The 21,566-nt window shown below is 34.4% G+C and overlaps 1 long non-coding RNA gene across 3 annotated transcripts in view; it reads right to left on the bottom strand.

Annotated features, from left to right (window-relative positions):
- Nucleotides 1–21,566, bottom strand: part of LOC145662055 (uncharacterized) — a 103,837-nt gene that overhangs the window by 78,758 nt on the left and 3,513 nt on the right. For all 3 annotated transcript variants that reach the window (XR_014126968.1, XR_014126967.1, XR_014126966.1), the window contains exons 2-3: nt 17,963–18,048; nt 11,414–11,618 (exon numbers count right to left, since the gene is read on the bottom strand). This is a non-coding gene — a long non-coding RNA (uncharacterized LOC145662055). The remainder of the gene's footprint in view (nt 1–11,413; nt 11,619–17,962; nt 18,049–21,566) is intronic.

Here is a 21,566-nt window from a genome sequence, read left to right as displayed (position 1 = left end):
AATTTGAAACTGTTAAAACGTGATGTGGACGATTTTCTCTGTCGATTCATCACTATGGACGGATGTTGAGTACATCATTACCAGCCAAAACAAAACAACATTCCAAAGAATGTGAGCACCCCTCCGCCCTTCCCAAAAGAAGACAAAAGTGATCCCCTCCGCTGGCAAAGTGTTGGTCTCTTTTTTTGGGGGGGATTCCCAAGGTGTGATATTCATTGATTACCTACAAAGGGTCATACCAACAGAGGACACTATTATAGTGACGTTTTGGAAAAATATCGATGATGTCTAGAGGCGTTCTCTACCATCATTACAATGCTCCCGGCCACGCATCCCCAGTTGCCATGGATACTATGCACGAATGCGGCTTTGAACTCGTTCCTCATCCACCATATTCTCCAGATCTGACGCCCTCAGACTTCCGCTTGTTCCCTAATTTAAAAAAGACTCTAGCAGGACGACGTTTTGCAAGCGATAATGACGTCATGACAGCCGTGGAAGAGTTTCTGTGGTCACAACCTAAGGGATCTTTTTGTCTATTGGGATAAGAACTACAGCACCAGAGCAAGAGTGTTGCTGTTCAAGGGGATTACGTTGAAAAATAAACGTATTACCAAATCGATACTTCTTATAGTTTCCTCAAGGTTCAAAATTTTTCAGTCACTCCTCGTATGCTGTACGAGTTCAAAGTTGGGTCAAATGCCGCTGCAAATGGGAGGAAGATATCCCAGGTCTTTGGTGAGGGTATCGTGACTACGCGTACAGTGAAGCGGTGGTTTAACAAGTTGAAGGACGGTGATGAAACACTCAAAGACGCGCAACATGCCGGAAGACCAACACATGTACAAAATGAAGATCTGCAGGCATCAATTGAGGCAAACAGTGGCAAGACATGTGAGGAACTGGGAATACAATTCAGTGTGAGTGTATAAACTATTCGGCAGCACCTCCATCAACTTGGGAAGCACTACATATTGGGTCGATGGATCCCACATGATTTGACTCCAGGCCAGAAGGCAACACGAGCAGACACCTGTTTCTGGACAGAGTGTTGACATATGATGACAAGTGAGTCCTGTATGAAGCTCCACGGTGTCGCCATCATTGGTTAGCATCCCATGAACCAGTTTCAAAACAGCTGAAATCAGCACTAGAAGAAGGCCCTCCTGTGTTTGGTGGACTGCTCGCGGTATCATGCATCGGGAACTTCTACAAGCTGGACAGAGCATCAATACAACTGTGTACTGTGAGCAGTTGAGCCGTGTTCAAGAAAAATTCAAAATTCTGGAGCCAGCACTTCTGAATCCAGAGGGATCATCCTGTTCGGGATAACTCTAACCCCGACGTGGTTAGGATGACCCGGGACACCATTCTATGCCTTGGACGGGAAATGCTATTGTATCCGCCACACTTCTCGGTTATTGCAGCTTCCTATTATCACCTGTTCCACTCCTTGGACAAGCACCTTAGAGGACGCCAGTTCAAATCGCTAACAGAGGTGCAGAAGACACTTGATACCTTCTTCGTTTCACAGCTCACCAAGTTTTACCGCGATGGGATCCATGGCCTTCCAAAATGTTGGCAGAAGGTCATCGATGCAGATGGTAAATATTTTCGATCTTCCAGGTACGTCTTAGGTGACATATCGATGTTCGAATGTGGTGGATGAATAAGCGCCTAAAGTTTCTTGGTTACCTTTATAGATAAAATTGAGAAGAAAATAAGTATGCAAATTTTGTACGTTAATTTACAAAATGACAACAGAAAAACTTTCCGCGAATCGAGATTAGACGAGAAAGAAGTGTACGAGAACCGAGACGAACGAGAAGTTGAATGTTCATAGCTCTCATTCATATCCGATGCCACTTAAAAAAGAAAAAAAAAACTGGTTTGGATATTTTAACTTTTATTTGATGATGCAACGCGAAATATTAAGTTGTTGGAATCTTGAAAACATGTGGTTTGAAACAGGTATAGTTTGCCAGAACTTGATCTTGGTAGAGTTTTCCATTGTTATTGCTATTGCTCATTACGCGGCATTGTTATTGCTCATTTATCCTATCTTATTACTGTTAAAATTAAAACATAATACGCAGTAGAATGTATTTGTCGACCTGAACTACATCTCTCAATACTTTCAGTTAGTGGCAGCTCAACCTCGCCTAATCCCCCTGTAACTTCACCATTGGATACGAGTAACCAAATGAGAAGAAAAAGGAAAACGAAATAAAAATGCCTAGCGTAGCTATTGGTATCTATCAGTAGCCACTGCTTCTTTCTCTGAGGAAACAAGCGTATAACAAGATATCCAATGATAGAAAATGGAAAGGGACGCGGTAACTAGACAGCATGGAGAATGCACGCTTTGTATAAAAGGAAAGGACTACTAGTGTCAATGAAGATGTCTACAGTAATAATAAAAATATTCATTAAGAATTTTACTAAGTGCTCCTCCGGAAATGGAACCCTTCAGAGAACAGAAAGAAGAAAATTCTTGGCGATCAAGGTGTGATGATTGGAATCAATGGTGTGTATATCATGATCGGAAAACGATTTTGATGAAGATATGATTTGTACAGTACATCATTATCTTCCTACAAAGCAAGCTTTCAAGTAATACTAGTCAGATACCTGCACGAAAGATATCCCAAAAAATACTGCATGGTGTAGCATATACGATTTGCGAAGTTTCAGTGAAACACGATTAGTAGATAGTGAATTTGTAGGAGGTTATCGAACTAAGGACAACAATTTTTGTACTTAATACGACACAGAGAGAAAGAGAGAGAGAGAGAGAAGGAGGGTGGATAAAGAGATATAGTATTTGTCTTTTAACCATACTAAAATCAATTAATCATTTGACGATTAATAATGATTAATGGAATGGGGTACTTACTAACGTGCTAAGTATTATCTTGCCACCTGTTTACTCATAATGATACATGCTACCAATACATACATACATACATATATATATATATATATATATATATATATATATATATATATATATATATATATATATATATATATATATATATATATATATATATATATATATATATATATATATATATATATATAACTTATCATCCTTTGAGCGAAATAAGGGCATTATTTTGTTGTGAAATATGGGGACACCATATTTGTTGTCCATTGCTGAATTCTTGCGGACATGTTTGCGATGCATTTCATACAGTTCAGAACTGTAACGATCTGCGTTGATGGATTCATCTCGCCTGAGAAAGACATGATGGATCATATACACTATAACTGCAACAACACCTTGGAGACAAGATGTGGTTAAGGAAACCATCCTGGAAGTTGATTACGATCCAACCATTGACCTGATCGTTTACGATTGATATAGCAAGTCAATTTTTATCGCAAGTGATAATAATCCGATACAGGAAACATTCCGTGATATTTCTTACACTCGAAAAATTGCATACTTAGATTTTTGCTGGCCAGCGCTAATGTATCTGGCACCCATGAGTTCAAATTGTTCGCCTTCCCAATTTCACGAAGCTAATGAAGAACATTGGTATGCGTGTCTAATTCGCTTGCAATGGTACGAAACATTTCCTCAGGGTCTACTTAAATGGCGTTCCTGAGGAGCTTATCCAAACATGATGATGGTAGGTGCTCATGGGACTCATTTTGTAAATTTTGAGTCAATGGAACAAAATTTGACAATGCAGTACTGAATGGTGCGTTTATTTGCCATTTTGGCGCAAGTGCATTGTTAATGTTGTTTTGTGGCTTTCTGTGCAGAATGTCCCAGTTTGAGAAATGAAATGAAATAAAATTTTTCAGTTTTACGTCTCACGATATGCCGGCTAGGCTAAAGGGATCTTGCATCGTTTGGCCTAATCCTCGTTTCGCCTAACCAATTATCTGACACTTTTATGACAGATAAAAGATAAGCTTTATTTTCGCCATTTTAGGCGAAATAAGGATACTCGTTTGGCCTAATCCTCGTTTTGCCTAAAATGGTGGACTATAAAAAAAATCGTGAAGATAAAACTGGAGGGAAATTTTTCGAAAAAAAAAATCCCTACTATGTGAAGAACTGAGAAATATAGATACAAAACCAGTTAAATCCTCTTCCATATTCAGTTTCATAAACTGTTAAATCTCAAATCTGCAAATAACCTAATGAGAAAAGCAAAATCAAACACGGTTAATTCCATATTTCAAACAATTTGAGGTTTCGTACTGTATAGGATTAGTCTAGTAATCTGAATATTTATTGCAACTCTTCGTAAATCATTCGAAATTTTATTTGGCAGAATTTGAAGTGTGTGCTTTCATTATTTTTTTTTTAATTTTTGGACTGAAAATTGAAAAAAAAAAAGAAAATGAAATCTTTAGTTTTACGTACCACGGTTATGCCGGTTAGGCTAAAGGAGACGGTGATGATGAGAAATGAATGAACTGGTGGAATGAAGAAAGTGGGGGAAACGGGAGAACCCCGAGAAAACCCACGTGCACGGTGTTTGTCCACCACAAGTCCACACGGCGCGAGCTGGGATCGAACCAGGGACCCCAAGCACCGGAGGTGAACGCTCTATTACTGAGCCACCGCGCACCCTGGACTGAAAATGGAGACACTATACGTTTTAACCTAACTGTTCGTGAAACTTTTCTGTGCTTATTTGCTTTTCTTTAATAATTACTAGACAAATGCACGCAAAATCGAAAAAAAACGATACTCTAAGCAGCAATGATCATAATTTTGTTATCAGACAACACCAAAATTGTCTAGAAAACGTACAAGACACATGAAAAACTGGAAACGAAATGTAGCCAAAAAGACAAGGTGAGTGGACTATCTATGGTTAAAAAGTCTTTTTATTATTATTATTATTATTTATTTCAGGGTAACTCTTTACTTTGAACAGAACATTGTCGGATTAGGTTCTTCTCTAAACGGTCTCTTCAGCTTCAGCAGAACCTCTTTCTTAAAATGTCTCGTGTCAATTATTATTCAAAATTATAACATGCTTCTGATACAACATGTTAAAAAATTTTGCCACTTATTTACCATTTCTGATTCCCTTTCTGCCACTGTTTTGCTCAAACTCAACATTTGCACATTTTGTTTTGTTATATTTCAAATTCATATATTGGGATAATTGGCAAATTAATATTCACCCTATGTTAGTCCATAAAAGGTTACAAACTCTTCCAAAATATAGTCGTTCGGTTTAGAAATGTATACGGATAGGTATAATTAACTCGGCTTGTAGTTACGAAGGGTTTGACGATTGAAAGAAGCTCAGAGCTCACGTTTTACAAAGAGGTTTTTGAGGAATAGAAAACCGAGAAAATGGTGATGCACCAGAGGACGACGACGATATCGATTTCCATTTAGTAGATGATGATGGAGAGGAGGTTACATAATTCAATTTTTTGTACATTTGGATCCATTGTTTTCAATTTAGAACAAAATTAATGTAGTATTTATGTATCCATATTCATTTGTGCCAATCTTGTGCAATGTGTAGTTGATAATACATTCCGCCCCCAATATTTTAGTAGGTATAATACTAATTTCTGACTCTGACTCCCTTTCTTTTTGATAGGTTTTGTATCTTGAGCCTCAACAAAAATGGCCGCTCGTCCAGATGCAAAAGTTGTTATTTCCATTTACATACGCAAAACCTGTTAAATCCAAACTATTTTCTTCAGTAACGCAATTCACAGACTAGTGTGATTATACAGCTTTCGACAGACCCAATACTCACATTATTCTTAATTTTTTAATGTTCTCTAGTTTCTAATGTTATTTTATCATTATGACGTGTTTAAACAGTTTTTCCCGATTTGTCACAAATTTTAAAATGTCAATTTAACGGGTTTTCTATTCACCTACTCATATATATTCGTATATATCCATGGTCCTAGTAAATACATAAAGGAGTTTTGGTAATCCTAACTCCTCGAAAATAGTTAATATAATATCAACCTATATATTTTGCATTTCTTAATTCTTTATATACTAGGGAATTTTCTCTTATATAATTTCCCTCTAGTTGAATTTCAACGATTTTTTCTTATTGTCTGCCATTTTAGGCGTAACGAGGATTAGGCCAAACGAGGATCCTTTTTTCGCCTAAAATGGTGGACACAAATCTTATCATTTATCTGTCATAAAAGTGTCAGATAATTGGTTAGGCGAAAAGAGGATTAGGCCAAACGTGGCGACACGGGCTAAAGGAGACAGTGGTGATGAAAAACAATGTAAATGGTGGAATGAAGAAGTGAGAGGAAAGGTGATAACCCTGAGAAAACCCATGCACATGGTGTTTCTCCACTACAAAGCTCACTTGAAGCGAGCTGGGATCAAACCAAGGACCCCTTATACCCGTGAACGCTCTACTGAACCACCGTGGCCTCGTCCAAGTTTGAAGTCTTGAAAACAAACTATTTGCAGATGTGTATTCCCCATAGCACACTTGCCTATTACCCTGTTCAACAACTCATTACCTCCTGACTCTTTGGATACCCTAGCCTGTTTGCTAGATATGTACAGACTTTGTGATAATCGACGCATGACCGTAATTTATCTCTTTGTTGTGTTGCTAAGGTGAGTTTCCGGTCAGACGTCAAGGCAGTCATTTCATTCGTACGAACCTAACATTCATGCCTTAAGATTAGCACATCATTCGTTGAACGCCTCTGAACATGTCGTGTGTTTGATCGCGTTCGACCGTTCCATAAACATATGATATTAGTATTACTATTCGTAGCAGAACCAGTATTAGTAATTATCTAAAAATATTTCACAGTCTTATACAGCATGATTTCCAGCTAAACAGTAAACAGATTTAATTATTAAATGTTGTTGAAAACAATGGATATTAACCAACTAAACACAAATACTAATTTCGTTTCCACATAATTCTATTTTCTTACAATATTATTTTTCATTTTGTTTATCGAAATTTACTATTTGATCACTAGACTTCGGATCGATATGCACTAAAAAACGGCAAAATATGCATGCAAATATGCACTTAAAATCACGAAAATATGCATTGAAAATATGCAAATATGCACTAAAAATTGTAAATATGCAGCAATCAAAACCTAAAATTAAATGAGGAATTTTATTATCCTAGAAAAAAAAGTTGTATTACTTGAACTATAACCTACTTGGTGTATAACTATGATGCATTCATGCTATAATACACAACTATGTAGTTTTCGATGTTTTCTGGCAAAAAAAAAAAAGAAAAACTTGCATTTATCCGTCAAAACATTACTGTACATGAAAAATGTTCCTTCCGTGTCACAGGTCGTTTAAGCTACAGTGTTTCAAAGAAGCAATGTTACTTGCCGACAAATATGAAAATCGTGCGTTGTTGTTCCCAGGAACACTTTATTTACATTAGACAATTTTATGCCAGGATTTTTCGTGTCTATTGATTGTGTGTTTCGAAGAAATGGTTGTCTGATTGGTCTTAGTAGCATCTGTTTCGTTATTGAATCAAACAGCTCAAATGCACTACGAAGTCCTAATCATCTCTCTTCTAATCTCGTGATGATCTTTGAAATTAAACTGAAATGAGTATTGATAAACGCAAGGTCGCTTTTAATGTTTTCAGCTCCGCAAGCGTCCAAGGCTTCTTGAATACATTTGGTTTCTTCAGGTTCAAACAAACACTCACAGTCAGTATATGAAATTAAAATATATCAACTTATATAACCTATATATATAAATTTACTAATATGAAAGAATACACCAAGTATCTGTAAATAAAGAATAAATATACTCAGAGAGGTAAATATACATTTCTGGTATAAGCATATAATAAAACCTGCCTAGCGAAATTGAACAGGACTCACAAAAATTTCCGATAAACGTTTTAAAGTTAACGAAGATAGATCTATGCTTGAAAAATAAATAAGCTATATACATATAATGAACAAAGTGAGATAAAATGCTGTACATAGGCCTACCGTGTTCAATTACAGTATTTATTTATGCTACGAATTAATACACATAAAACTTCCAGTGAACAAAAAAAAAAGTTTCAAAGGCGAAGACAAAAAGTAGATGCTATGCCCTTTCCATCTCCCTCCTCCCTCTACTGTTGACTCTTTTTTGAACTATTGTGTATATTATGTTCCTTGTTCCATGTCTGTAAACCAGCTAGAGAACGAGTTATTGGTATTTGGAAATTACTATTTAAATTGCACTTCATTTAAAAAGAAGCATGGTATCTAGGGCCTTATTGCGGTAGACTAAAGGTTAAATATGTAGGGTAACAAGTAAACGAAGATCTTTACAGACAACGTAGTTCATAAACCTAACCTCTCACAGAATGTCTAAACTTTTTATAAACGCTGGATTCCGGAATTTGAAAGTACGTTTTAACATCCGTTGTTCGCAACACAGGTTCCACCTAATCTAGAGAATATAACACAATTCTTTTACCTTTAAATTCATAGGACCGTGAAATATTCCCATTTAAAATAAATTTCCGTTTTATAAAGGCCTATTGAATTAAGTTTCTACTGTATTAAAAGCCTGTATTCAAAAACCTTTATATTCTTGTTTAAAAGAAAATATATCCACTTGAAATTACTTTTCGTATCCAATTATGTGTAAATTATAGAATATTTTCTGCTAGCGTAACATTGTCCGTTTCAAACAGCAATAATTTACAATGTATAATGCTGATACCTCAAATGGAATAAAGTGATTTGAGCGAGACATGGAGCATGAATGGAAAGAAGGTAAATTTATCGAAAACATAACAGAAGACTTAGTAGGAAAGTTACGTTTCCAGAGACCGAGGTGTTGATCAAAGCAAGACAAGCTTATATTTAAATACTCTCATAAACTGCTTAAAGGGAAACTTGGGAACGTGTCTTTTTATCTCAGAAAGTAACTACTATGACAAGTATTAGATTTTGTAAAGGAAATATTTTAATTAATTGTAGAGCTCATTTTCAAAAGAGTTGTTCATTTCTTATCGAAATACATTTTTCAACGGTTTCTTTGGGATGAACTCTGTCGAGTATGCAAAAAATGCCATATATGGGTTCTTTTATAGTTGTATAAATTCCTTACCAGACTTCAAACTGCTATGAAAATATAAGAAGGTCAAAAAATAGAGCGCTGCAGATGTTTGAACTTTTGCTGTCGAACAAAATAGAAATGTCCTATTCTGAAAACAAACTTACTTACTTTGAAAATAACACTAGTTTACCATACACTTTATAAAATATATTTTTTTCTTGAATTGTTAACATCTCTCAACTTCAATCCATTATTTCAAAAGATAACTTCTAGATGATTTTTCGGGCCCATTTAGTTGTACTAGTGTGACATCTTTGTCCAAGTTTTGTCCAATTTTGTCCACCCAAAAAAAAATGTATATCATTCAAATTAACAAAGGAGGGCCATTTCAAAATTTTGGCCACTTCGATCACCTGTAGTGCGACACCTTCAAATTTGAATTTTAACTGGCTCAGAATTTTGTCCAATTTTGTCCATTTTTGTCCACTCAAGAAAAAAACGTATACCATTCAAATTAACAAAGGAGGGCCATTTCAAAATTTCGGCCACTTCGATCACCTGTAGTGAGACATCTTCAAATTCGAATTTTAACAAGCTTAAAATTTTGTTTAATTTTTGTGCATTTATGTACCACGAACAAAACATTTTGTAACATTAAAATAAACTAGGAAGGGTCATTTAAAAAATGGGCCATTTCGATTACCAGTAGTGCGACATCTTCAAATTCGAATTGTAATTAGCTCAGAATTGTATCCAATTTTCGTACATATTTTTACCATCAAAAAAATTTGCACCGTTCAAATTAACAAAGGAGAGCCATTTCAAATTTTTTACCACTTTTACACAATTTTGACTACAATTTTTACCACTGGCATCTTTAAATTCGAATCCTAACTAACTTAGAATTTTCCCTACTTTTTGTAGACTTTTGTACCACCAAGATAGTTGAAATTCGAATATGAAAATGTCTCACTACAGGTGATCCAAGTGGCAAACTTTTTAAATGGCCGTCCTTGGTTTATTTCAATGGTACATAATTTATTCTTGGTGGTACAAAATTATTCAAAAATTCGACACAGTTCTGAGCTAATTAAAATTCGAATTTGAAGATGTCGCGCTACAGATGATTGAAATGGCCGAAACTTTAAATGACTCTCTCTCTCTCTCGTTTATTTGAATGATACAAAATTGTTTCGTGGGTGGACAAAATGGACAAAAATTGGACAAAATTCTGAGCTAGTTAAAATTCAAATTTGAAGATGCACTACAGGTGATCGATGTGGACAAATTTTGCAATAGCCCTACCTCGTTTATTTGAATGGTATTTTTTTTTTGGGTGGACAAAAATGGACAAAATTCTGAGCTAGTTAAAATTCAAATTTGATGGTATCGCACTACAGGTGATCGAAGTGGCCAAATTATGAAATGGTCCTCCCTCGTTTATTTGAATGGTACAAAAAATTTTCTTGGGTGAACAAAAATTCTGAGCTAATTAAAATTCAAATTTGAAGATCTTGCACAACAAGTGATTGAAGTGGCCGAAATTTTGAAGTAGTATTCCCTCGTTTGTTTGATTAGTACAAATTCTTTTCTTGGGTGGACAAAAATGGACAAAAATTGGACAAAATTCTGAGCAAGTTAAATTCTAATTGAAGATGATCGAAGTCGCCTAAATTTTGGAATGGCCCTCCTTCATTAATTTGAATAGTACAAAAGTTTTGCTTGGGTGGACAAAAATGGCAAAAATGGACAAAATTCTAACCTAGTTAAAATTGAAATTTGAAGATGTCGCACTGCAACTAAATGGACCCAGATTTTTCTTTTGGTACCTTATACTGCCACAGGACCACACAATTTCAATTCCACACAGACAATAGTAGCAACTTTAACTTCCGAGATGGGTGACGTGGAAATTTTGTTGTAGGTGATTTGACACCGTTATTTATATCTTCTTCCAAAAAGGTGACAGTCATGCATCATTGCCGGGAAAATGAATCACTCCCCCTTTTCTTATTATCCTTTCACATCACCTTGGACGATTTTCTAAACCGATAACAATGAACCATTTAAAGATCTTGAGTCTATTTATATTAGAAACTTGAAATTCCATTTATGAGGAAAGTTGGTGGACGTTAAAAATTATCAATGTGGTCGTTCCCTAAATATGCATTTATATGCAGTAACGACATAAACATGCACTAACCTCCGAAATATGCAAATATATGCACTATAAAACTCGGCTATTTTATCCCAAAATACCTGAAATGGATTTCTGTTTAAAGAGCATATTAATATCTCATCAGGAAGAAAACATGCAAATATGCAAAAATCCGAAGTCTATGATCACACAAGATTTATCGTATACTTTCACCTTCCTACCTTTGTTATGCGTCACGGCGCCATCTTTAACCTATAGTGTTGGGTAATTTTGGGCGCTTGTTGCCTGGAGCAACAGGTTCGCCTCCAGTTATCGTTGGTGGTAAAGCCTGAGGACGGCTTCTACTTCCTCCCTCGGCGATGGTTTCAGGAAGTTTCTGGGCATGATTCACAGGGCGAACTTTCGATCCTCCGATAGTTTCAACTCCTAACATAGTTAATAATAAAATGTACATTGTAAGATTAAATGTTTATTATTATTATTATTATTATTATTAGTAGTAGTAGTAGTAGTAGTAGTAGTAGTAGTAGTAGTAGTAGTAGGTTTTTGCGCAATTTGGAAAATGTGTAGGTGGAATGCATCCTCCTTTATCCTATTGCTTCGTTAGATAAATTCATAGTATAATATATTTGTGCTATTAATATTTTTATTTTTTTCATCATCTAACAAGCCACAGTCAGTAGTTCTTCATTCAACAGCCTACAAAATGTAATCTTTGCATAGTACTTCCCGAAAACTTCTTTTTGTGTTTATATGATTGGTTTCACATTCGCTCATATTTCAGATTGTCACTATTAATACTACGAAGATTTCCAAAACTAATCGCAGTTGCAAATTATGGTTCGTTTATGGTTCTAAAGTGGGTACTATCAGGGAGTAATCTACACCCCCCAACACCCCTCCAAATTTCTTTACACACACCCCTGGATGGAAAAGGAATACTTCCCCAAATCCAGTTGTATCAATCAGTATCATATAGGTTATTTATTACATAAAGTTTAAAAAGTTTTAGCGTTTAGGAAAGAAGGCAATATTCTTATTTATTTATTTCACTTCAAAATACGAAGCGACCTCGTTCTCATGTACGACTTCGAGAACCACATGACCTCATTGTTTCGGGCGGTGTTTCGATCGAAACAATTGACAAAACAGACCGCTGATACCTACCCTCCTGGGCTCCGCAGTCGTTTCCGAGAAAAGAGATTGATGGACAGATGCAGATAACTGAAATTGGCAACGTCTTGAGCGGTCATTCACCTACCTCCTCCTCAATAAGGAAAAATGTGACAATGTAGTGATAAGCCTATACCAGATTCAATTGGTAAGTGCTACTTTGTAACAGGTTCCCAACCGGAGGGGGGCTAGGGAGGGCCTGGCCTTCCCTAAATTTTTTAGTCCCTCCAGATCTCAATACAAAATGCACAATTTAAATATTTGTAAGAGAATTTTTAATGACTTGGCCCCTCCTAATATATTCATGGACCCCAAAGCTCTGTGGCTGGTTTCGAGCCTGCTCTGCAAGTGGTTTATCAACGGACGGACGTTAGAAGGGTGTAGTAAAAACGTTTCTAGAAATGAAGAGATCGATCGAAATAAGAATGATATATTTTTTAGACTGAGTCTAGTGTTATGCAGGAACGCATTTCGCGCTAGCTTAATTTTTGTAAAGTATATGTTTATTCATGTAAATTCATTGAGCGGAACAGGGCTCATAGCGAGTCACTTTTTAAAACTAAAATTTACTTTTGTTTTCAAGTAAGTCACTTAAAATTACCTTTTTAAAAATTTATCGCTAAAAGTTACTTTTTTGATTGGTAAAGTGCCTTTTTCGTGTGATTTATGTTTTGCATTGGCAATTTTCTAAGAAAAATATAAAAACAAATGGTAAAAGGCAGAAACTTGTTACTCATTACTCTTCTGTAAGCTTTAGTACTTGCTGCCACACGTGAAACAGTCAGCTTTATTCTAACTAAAGTTTTATTCTTTCTAAAGCACAGTGGACGGTTGGTGGATGCTTAAGCTCTCAAGGTGGAGTTGAGAACCCTTCTGTGTCTATTCGTTCTTCTATCATGTTAATCTTTTAGTTTTCTCTCGTAATAGTTAATGCCCCGTTCAACGTTGTGAGAGTGTGTGTGTTTGTGTGGTTCATCATGTTCGTTTTGTGTTATGCTTCTTGTATGTTCTTCTTAAGAGTAGGTGATGAATTTGAATATTTCACGTTTTTGAGAACTCTTAATACGAAATTAAATATAATGTCTGGGATGAAGAAATTCGGAAATAGGCCACAACTGGTTCCACTTACTCAGAAGCTTTTTACATCTGCTAACTCTGCTTACCGTAACTACAAAGCATACTTTGAAAACCTAAGAAAGGAGGAAGCTCAAAAAGAAGAAGTAAATAAGAAACAAAAGAACAAACAAGGAGAGAGGTGATGGAGAAATTGACAAAGGAAAAAAGGGAGCATATGAGATTTTGGTAACTTTCTCGTGTGCTTTTGGCCATTTTTTGGTCACTTTTTAATTATTTACAAGAAATCAGACCACTATGAGCCCTGGGATTATTAAAATTAGGGTATATTAAAGAAGACAAAACAGAAATATATATAAAATATTTGTAAATTGAAAAACTGGATTTCTGGAAAACAACTAAATCAATGAATAATTTTCTTATGAAAGATATTCAGAGCCAATAACGTAGCCAGGAAGCGGCAGGAACGGAGATTAAGAGATCAAATAATATTACAACAATTAACGTTAACAACAGGGTTAGAATATTAAAATAATGAAATTGGAACTACGTACAGTATTAATTACTAAACGAATGTGATTTCAGCATGGGACGAGGGAAATTTTTCCCAATTAATATTTTGAAAAAAACATCACCCACTAAAAGTTGCTGGGGTGATTAAATTGAAATAATGTCAGAATTTTGCAAAATAATTACAATAATTCACATGTAATGAATTCACATGTAATTACTGGGTAAAATAGTGGAGGTTAATTCCTAATATAGTGAAATCTCTCTTAACGAGCATCTCTTAATAGTGGACATCTTCGTAAGAGGACAAACTGTCTTATTCTTCCATGCCATAAATATGTGTGGTGTGGTGTTATGAAAGAACTCTTCCTTTTAGGAACACGTCTCATTTACGGACAAATAATCGGTTCCACCGATGTCCGTTTTGAGAGGTTTCATAGTATTAACTAACTAACTAACTCTATGGCCTATTGAACCCGGAGGTTCAATGCCGCGTTCACAAAAGCTCTCAAGTGACTTCTATCCTTAGCTAACTGCATCCAGTTTTTACTTTGTATTCCAATCTCTGCGAGATCCTTCTTAATATTGTCTTCCCATCCGCGCCTAGGTCTTCCTAATGGTCGTTTTCCGATTGGTCTTCCAGTCAAGACTTTGAAAGCGTTTCTATTTTCTTGCGTTCTAGCTACATGATCCGCCCACGTAAGTCTCCTAGACTTGACGACCCTAACAATGTTGGGTAAAACGTATAAATTATGTAGTTCCTTGTTATGAAGTTTCCGCCATTCCCCATTTCCGTTCCTCTTGGGTCTGAATATTCGTCTCAGGATCTTGTTCTCAAATACTTTCAGTCTATGTTCTTCCCTTTCATTGTATTACTTAATTTAATAATAATAATAATAAATGCTCGAATGTGTGTGAACTTATTTTATTGAATCTACCACTGTTGAAAGCTGATATTATTATTATTATTATTATTATTCGTAGTAGTAGTAATAGTAGTAGTAGTAGTAGTAGTAGTAGTAGTAGTAGTAGTAGTAGTAGTAGTAGTAGTAGTAGTAGTAGTAGTAGTAGTAGTAATATTGCAATAGTTGCTTAACAAAATCTACTGTTTTCTTGTTTGAGTTCGTTTAAAAATTATATCAGTATTCTGAAAGCACCCCCCTTTTTTTTGAACACCCCCCCTCCCAAGTAAAAATTTCTGGCGTACTTACTGGGTACTATTTTTCCGAATAACTTCTTGTGCATGATTAAAATACTTTTCGAAAGGTTCAAAACTAGAGAGGTGAACTTTTTCGTTTTAACGATAACATCGAAAACTTAAAGAAGGCAAAGTAAAGTATATAGATCCTATATGATAGAATTCCGGTTTTAGTGTTTTTAAATCTCGAAATTACGAGAATTTGTTACTTTTCTTTTTCATAATAACACCGCAATGCATAAGGCGATAGATTCGCGAAATCGTCATGTTGGCCGTAATACTAATAAAACAACACAAGTTTCGTTTGCAACAAAATGTGATTCACAGAAAACCGCCAGGTCTGTTATTTTTAGACCGGTTGGTTAGTGAAAGTTTGCCCCTGAGATTTTGCTGCCTGTACTCTTGAAGCAATATCTTTCCCACCCTCCAAAGTTGATTATGAAAGATATTTTTCAGAATAGAACTCAGCAGTTACAGTAAGGAGGTAAAACCTTAAAGAAGAAAGTATGGAAATATTGACAATTTTGTCCTTGAAAAATAAGAGAGGTTGAAGAAACTATCAATTCGCCATTAAGTGAAAATGTGTATTCATAATTATATGAATTGAGTTTTAGATAAATATATTGTGAATTGATTTTTTGAAGTGAAGAAAATGTTTAAAAAAACTATGCTATGAAGTGCGTTTTAGGTAAGTATATTGTGAATTGATTGTCTTTTTTTAATTGAAGAAAATGTTAATAAACACTGCAGTGTGTTTTTTAGTTGATATATGTAATCAAATCATACATTAAATAAATCCAAGTTTAAGAGGGGTATTGAGTCATTTTTTCTCAGATGGTAAGTTTAAAAATATAACTTATTCTTTTAAATTTAAGATGTCAAAATTTAAAACTATTCGTTTAATTTTACAATTTTATTTTAATTGCGTTTCACAGACCACTTTCTCTATGTTTACAATATACTTGCTTTTCAAAACCATAACAAAATAAAGCAAATAACCACTATTTGTTTGTATTAAATCGCGAAAAATAGCACCGATTTTGAGCAAGAAATACCACCGATTTTAGGGATAAAATAAAACGAAAACTTCACGTCCCTATTCATAACCAATCCGTCTTAACTTCACTAGATTGAAAAAATATCGGAAGCCGAAGATCATCCCTTATTATGATACACAGGTGACGTATGGAATTTTCATATTTTAATATATCTGAAGAAAAATTTCCTCTGTATATAATTTTTATAGGTGACTAGTTGAACGTGCGTTCTCTACACAGCCAGCATTCACATATAAGCATGAATCTCCTTGTCATTCCTCACAACATATGACAAGGAGATATTTACATGTCCCTTTGCAGACACAAGTGAAAGACGTCTTGATAAACAATCGACAAAGGGTATCATAAAGAGGAGATTTTTTCGATTATTTGTTCAATATCCCTCACCGTCTGCAAGATTGTAGCCTACTTCCGATTGGAGTTTCTAATTCTTGTATGCAGTATGTAATAAGCAAATATATTATACACACACAATTAATTATAATGTCAGTGATATATGATCTTCATTGGGCAAAACATTCCAAACAATAAAGATTCATCTTAGACTGGATAAATGGTTATCCTTTGTTTTTCATTATCATTTGGCCAGGAAGCAAACGCCTGGAAGATATACAAGCCCTGTATACAAATGTGTGATGTTGGAATGTATAACTCGTAGAATATAATGCTTTATTTTTTTTAAATTCCAACATTTCCAACGTACCTCTAAAACTGTAATAAAGAAATAAATGTTTTTTTAAAAAAAATCAATTAGAACTGGATAATCTATACAAAATTTGGAATCGTCCAGTGAAAATCGCACATTTCTATCACTTGAAGTTTTCGAAATTTCATTGTCGAAAGAATTGGAGAGAAACATATAAACATTTTTTAGACGAATATACTTTTCTTTGGAAACAAACATATAAATCTAACATTTTAATATATAGATATATGACAGAAAATAGTAACTAGAGAATCTCATCGGAATTTTAACCAAGGATGAACATAACTCACTTTGGCTCTCGGCCCTTATAGCTCATTAATATATAAACCAATGTTTGTCAGACGGGTACACAGGAATTTGTGAAATTATTTATATGTCATAGCTTATAAAAGATATAAATAATGCAATGGGCTATTATGCTGTATGTAGACCCTACTATATGTATGTATGTACGTATTTACTATATGTTGTATGCATATAATATAAATAAAGGTTTGTAATTTAATTGCTGTTGATATTGCTGTCTACTTACGAACTAGTACTACTACGCAAATACCAAACTTTAAAGACATGGAGTTCGTACTTCACATTTAAAATAAAAAATAGAGCGTTCACAGCTCTGAAGTCATTGGCAACCACTAATACAGAAGGTGCAAACCAATGGAGTTAATTAAATATCAAATAAACGTATTGTATTTATGTACAAATAAACCAGTTTCTGCACTCGAGCCTTAGTTCCGCTGTACTCTATAAGTTAAAATCATGCATAAATAAAAGCTGTAACTTTTGTTTCTCTCTTTGGTCATCAATTAATTTATGGTTACACAAATGTTAATGCTCACACCTAAATATGGTTACAGTTCTTATTCTATTTTGAAATAATTAAATGAAGCAATGAAGTTTTCAAGTTAGAATTAAATAGTCACAATAGTTTGAAATTTGCAAATCACCTGAATGGTATCGAAACGCATTAGCGTGACTGTTTACTATTAGAAATTATTGTGACGCATTGTCATGTTAGCTTTTATGAATACAATTTAATTTTACTTACTTCCGGCTAACACTGTGGAAATACATATGAGGAGTAACATCAAAAGTGGAATGAGTTTCATGGCTAGACACGAATCGTTGACTTTCCTAGAAGCAAAGAAAAAAGAAGCACAAATTAACAAATTTTCTGAACATTAGAACTATAAGCTAATTAGCAATTGCTCCCACGTGTTACTGTGGTAAAAATTATGCTTTCTTCCTTCTTTACTTTTCTTACAGATTTCATCTGAACTTGAGATGTCGCAAAAGATTTGAACATCTCATGAGGGCACGTTAGGGAAGCTCCTCCACCCCGTTTATTTATTTATTTATTTACAGCTCGAAATGTCACGTCTTTCAACGTAAAACATCTAAAAGCGTATTCAATTATTTTAGACAAGAAATCCTAAAGAAATTTCATCTCTCTCATCTTTAGGGATTTCGATATATGAGGAGTGTATTTTTAAAACATACTAAATCCGTTTGGTAGAATTCTTTAGAAAAGGCAAAAAAAAAGAAAAACTATATCTTTTTACAATGAAACACTGTGGCAAGTGATATTTCGAACAGAATTTACCACAGAAAATAATGTGTTTGACAAAAAATAATTACAAAATTTAACGTAACAGATTCTATAGTATACTTTTCCATATTCATTTCAAAATCAGTCATTTTTGGATTTAGCATGTTTTGGAAGTACACTCCTCATATGTCGAACATATTCATATAATAATAATTGGAACCCTTACTCCTCTTTCTTCCCTTCTAGGTCAAATATCAAAAAGTGCTGAAGTATGTGTTCTGATTATTTTAAACAAATCTATATAAGAAATTTCATGCATCTAGCCTTCAGAAATTCAAAGATATTTACATTTTAATATAATAATTGCTACTCCTTTTTCCTCCCTTTCCTGCCCAATTTCCAAAAGTCCTTTCTTAATAGTAACATAAGTCTCAAATCCAATGCCCTATCTTTCTAGCGAAAGTGGTTTGATCTGGGGATTGATCAGTCAGGGAGGCAGTTAGTTAATTACTTACTCAAAACTTCCTTTTTACGTAGGTCTACATATGTTAGCATTCGGCTTGCTGGGGAATTTGACCCTAGAACCCCGCATTTGCCAGCCTACAGCCTCATACTTCTCACACCCCTAATATATCTCCAATCTTAAAGAATTTCGAGACATGACTATCATATTATAACAATTGGAACACCCAATCCATTTTCTTCCCTTCTAATGGAAGCATCAAAACATGCTGCATGCTTACACATCTTTAATTAGCATGTCTCTACTCTTAAGGAATTTCGAGATAATGACATTTTAAGAAGTACAACCCCACCCATTTTTAGCAGGCCTTTTTCTTCTCTTCTAAGGGGAATATCTAAAAAAAAAAAAAAAAATACTGAAGAAAGTATTTAATTATTTTAGATTGGAAGTGTAAATATCATATTTCATGTGTCTAACCTTAAGAAATTCCGAGATATGGCCATGTTATTTTAACAATTGCAACTTCCATTTTTTTCACTCTGCCTGTTTTCTTCCCTTATAGGGAAAGCAATTATTAAAAAACATGAAACAACGTCTTTCATTATTTCAAATTAAAAGTCTAAATATAACATTTCATGTCTCTAACCTTAACGAATTTTGAGATCTGGCCATCTAATTACAGCAATTGTAAAACTGCTCTTTTCTCTTCCCGTTTTCTTCTTTCTCTTCTATGAAAAATATTTTTAAAGCGCTGAAGTATGTGTTATTTTAAGTGAGAAGTCTAAATATCGAATTTCATGTCTTTATCCTTAAGAGATTCCGAGATACGGACGTTTTATGATAATAATTATCACCTCTCTTTCTCTCTTTCCTCGTAGAATTAAAAAAAAAAAGAAAAAAACTTTAGTGAGATTTTACATCATAAATCCTAGGCCCTGTCCAAACTTCAAGTTTCTAGTTTAAGCGTTTGGCCTGGGCGTTGATCAGTTACTGAGTCAGTCAGGATTTCCTGTATAAATATAGAAATAGAGATTTCTGAATCATATTATTTAATCAAATACAACTAGTATTAGAAAAAGGGATGTTATGAGAAATCAAACACCTACCACATCTGCTTCCTCAGTGTTTGGTCTTGGATATGGATTCCCTTGCAAACATATGATTTATTCACACGATTAATTATAGGTCTAGTGGTGAATTTAGCCATCTATGGCCCTAAGAAATTAATTGGCTAAGGTTTCTCACCGGTCACTACATCTACCCTGTTATAAGCTGTCCACTAATGAAATTGTTCTAGCGTACCTTCGACAATTCTGCTTAGGTACAGGCTTTTTTTTACATTACATTTACTTTTCAATATATCAAGATATCTTTGAGAGCAGTAGCTTAGTAAATGACATCACGTAACGCTTTCTAATCAGTATTGACTGTGAGCTATGAAATCATTTTCACAATAAATTAAGGTTTGTTACATCACAATAATAATGAAATGTACCAAACCAAACAACGCATTAGACATTACAGTAATAATTTTAAAAATAGTTCCAAATGTTATTTTTTTCCTTTGCGACTACTCTGAATTCCGTTTCCTTAATCAACGTGTCTTGTCTGCCTAGCCAGAAAAACCTGAATATGTGTAGGTCCATATTTCGTATTCACGTAGAACCTAGAAAAATCTTCACTTTAAACTTTATATGTGTGTGAATATATTAGTTGGTGACGTGCCTATATTTTATGTTTCAGTTGATGAGCTAATTAACCTTTCTCAGTTCTTTACCTAATGAAATAATAGTTATCAATACTTGTAAATATGAATGAAATCATTATATTACTGAAGTTGATGACCTAGGAAGTTTATCCTAAGATTTCTAAATTTCTGAGCAAATGTTGATAGATCACAAAATAGAAGGTCCTACCAACACCTGCGGGACTTTCTATTTTGTGACCTACCAACCAGTTCTATTTTGTGACCTATGCTAGTGATTCAGTGATAGAGTAATAATAACCTCTGCTGCGTGGAGTTCTGATAAGATTCCAACGTGAGTTCCTGGTTGACAACATCGTGGCAGTAGTTTTCTTAGGGTTTTACCGTTTCGTCTCAAATTCTCGTTTCACCAATTCTTCCATAAGGCAACAAATGTTAGTGAGTTACTATCGAAAACGAGTTTAAAATGTCTTCTGATTGTATTCATCATTTTATACACTTCTATTTATTTTGGTGGTCTTAATATGAAAATACAAAGGCTACGAACAAATGTAGTGAAATGCAGCCTTCTGCTTTAATGAGTTTAAGCCATGTTCGGTTTAATATTCTATAAAATATAACAAAATATAAGCAAAAGTTTATGTTGCATAGACGAGACATGTAAAAACTAGTTCACCGTACTAATTTTCCCACTAACTAACCTTGCTTCTCGTAATCAAATCAACACTCAATGAATATTCCCTTCTTTGTATTATAATTTTTAGAAACAAAATATACTACTTTGTTTTAATTTATGGCTAAGTGGTTGACAAAATAGTATTTGTTAAAATAATGTCAACCTCTACATTAATGATTATCAGTTTTCTGCTTTTTTTTTTTCAGAATATATCTGAATATGGCTATAATTTAGTATTAAAATAACGCATTTTTCGTAT

Source organism: Thermobia domestica, chromosome 10 (genome assembly GCF_964235325.1).
Source record: "Thermobia domestica chromosome 10, izTheDome1.hap1.1, whole genome shotgun sequence".
Classification (NCBI taxonomy): Eukaryota; Metazoa; Arthropoda; class Insecta; order Zygentoma; family Lepismatidae; genus Thermobia; species Thermobia domestica.
The sequence above is the reverse complement of the archived record's forward strand: the minus strand, read 5'-3'. Positions and strand labels throughout refer to the sequence as shown.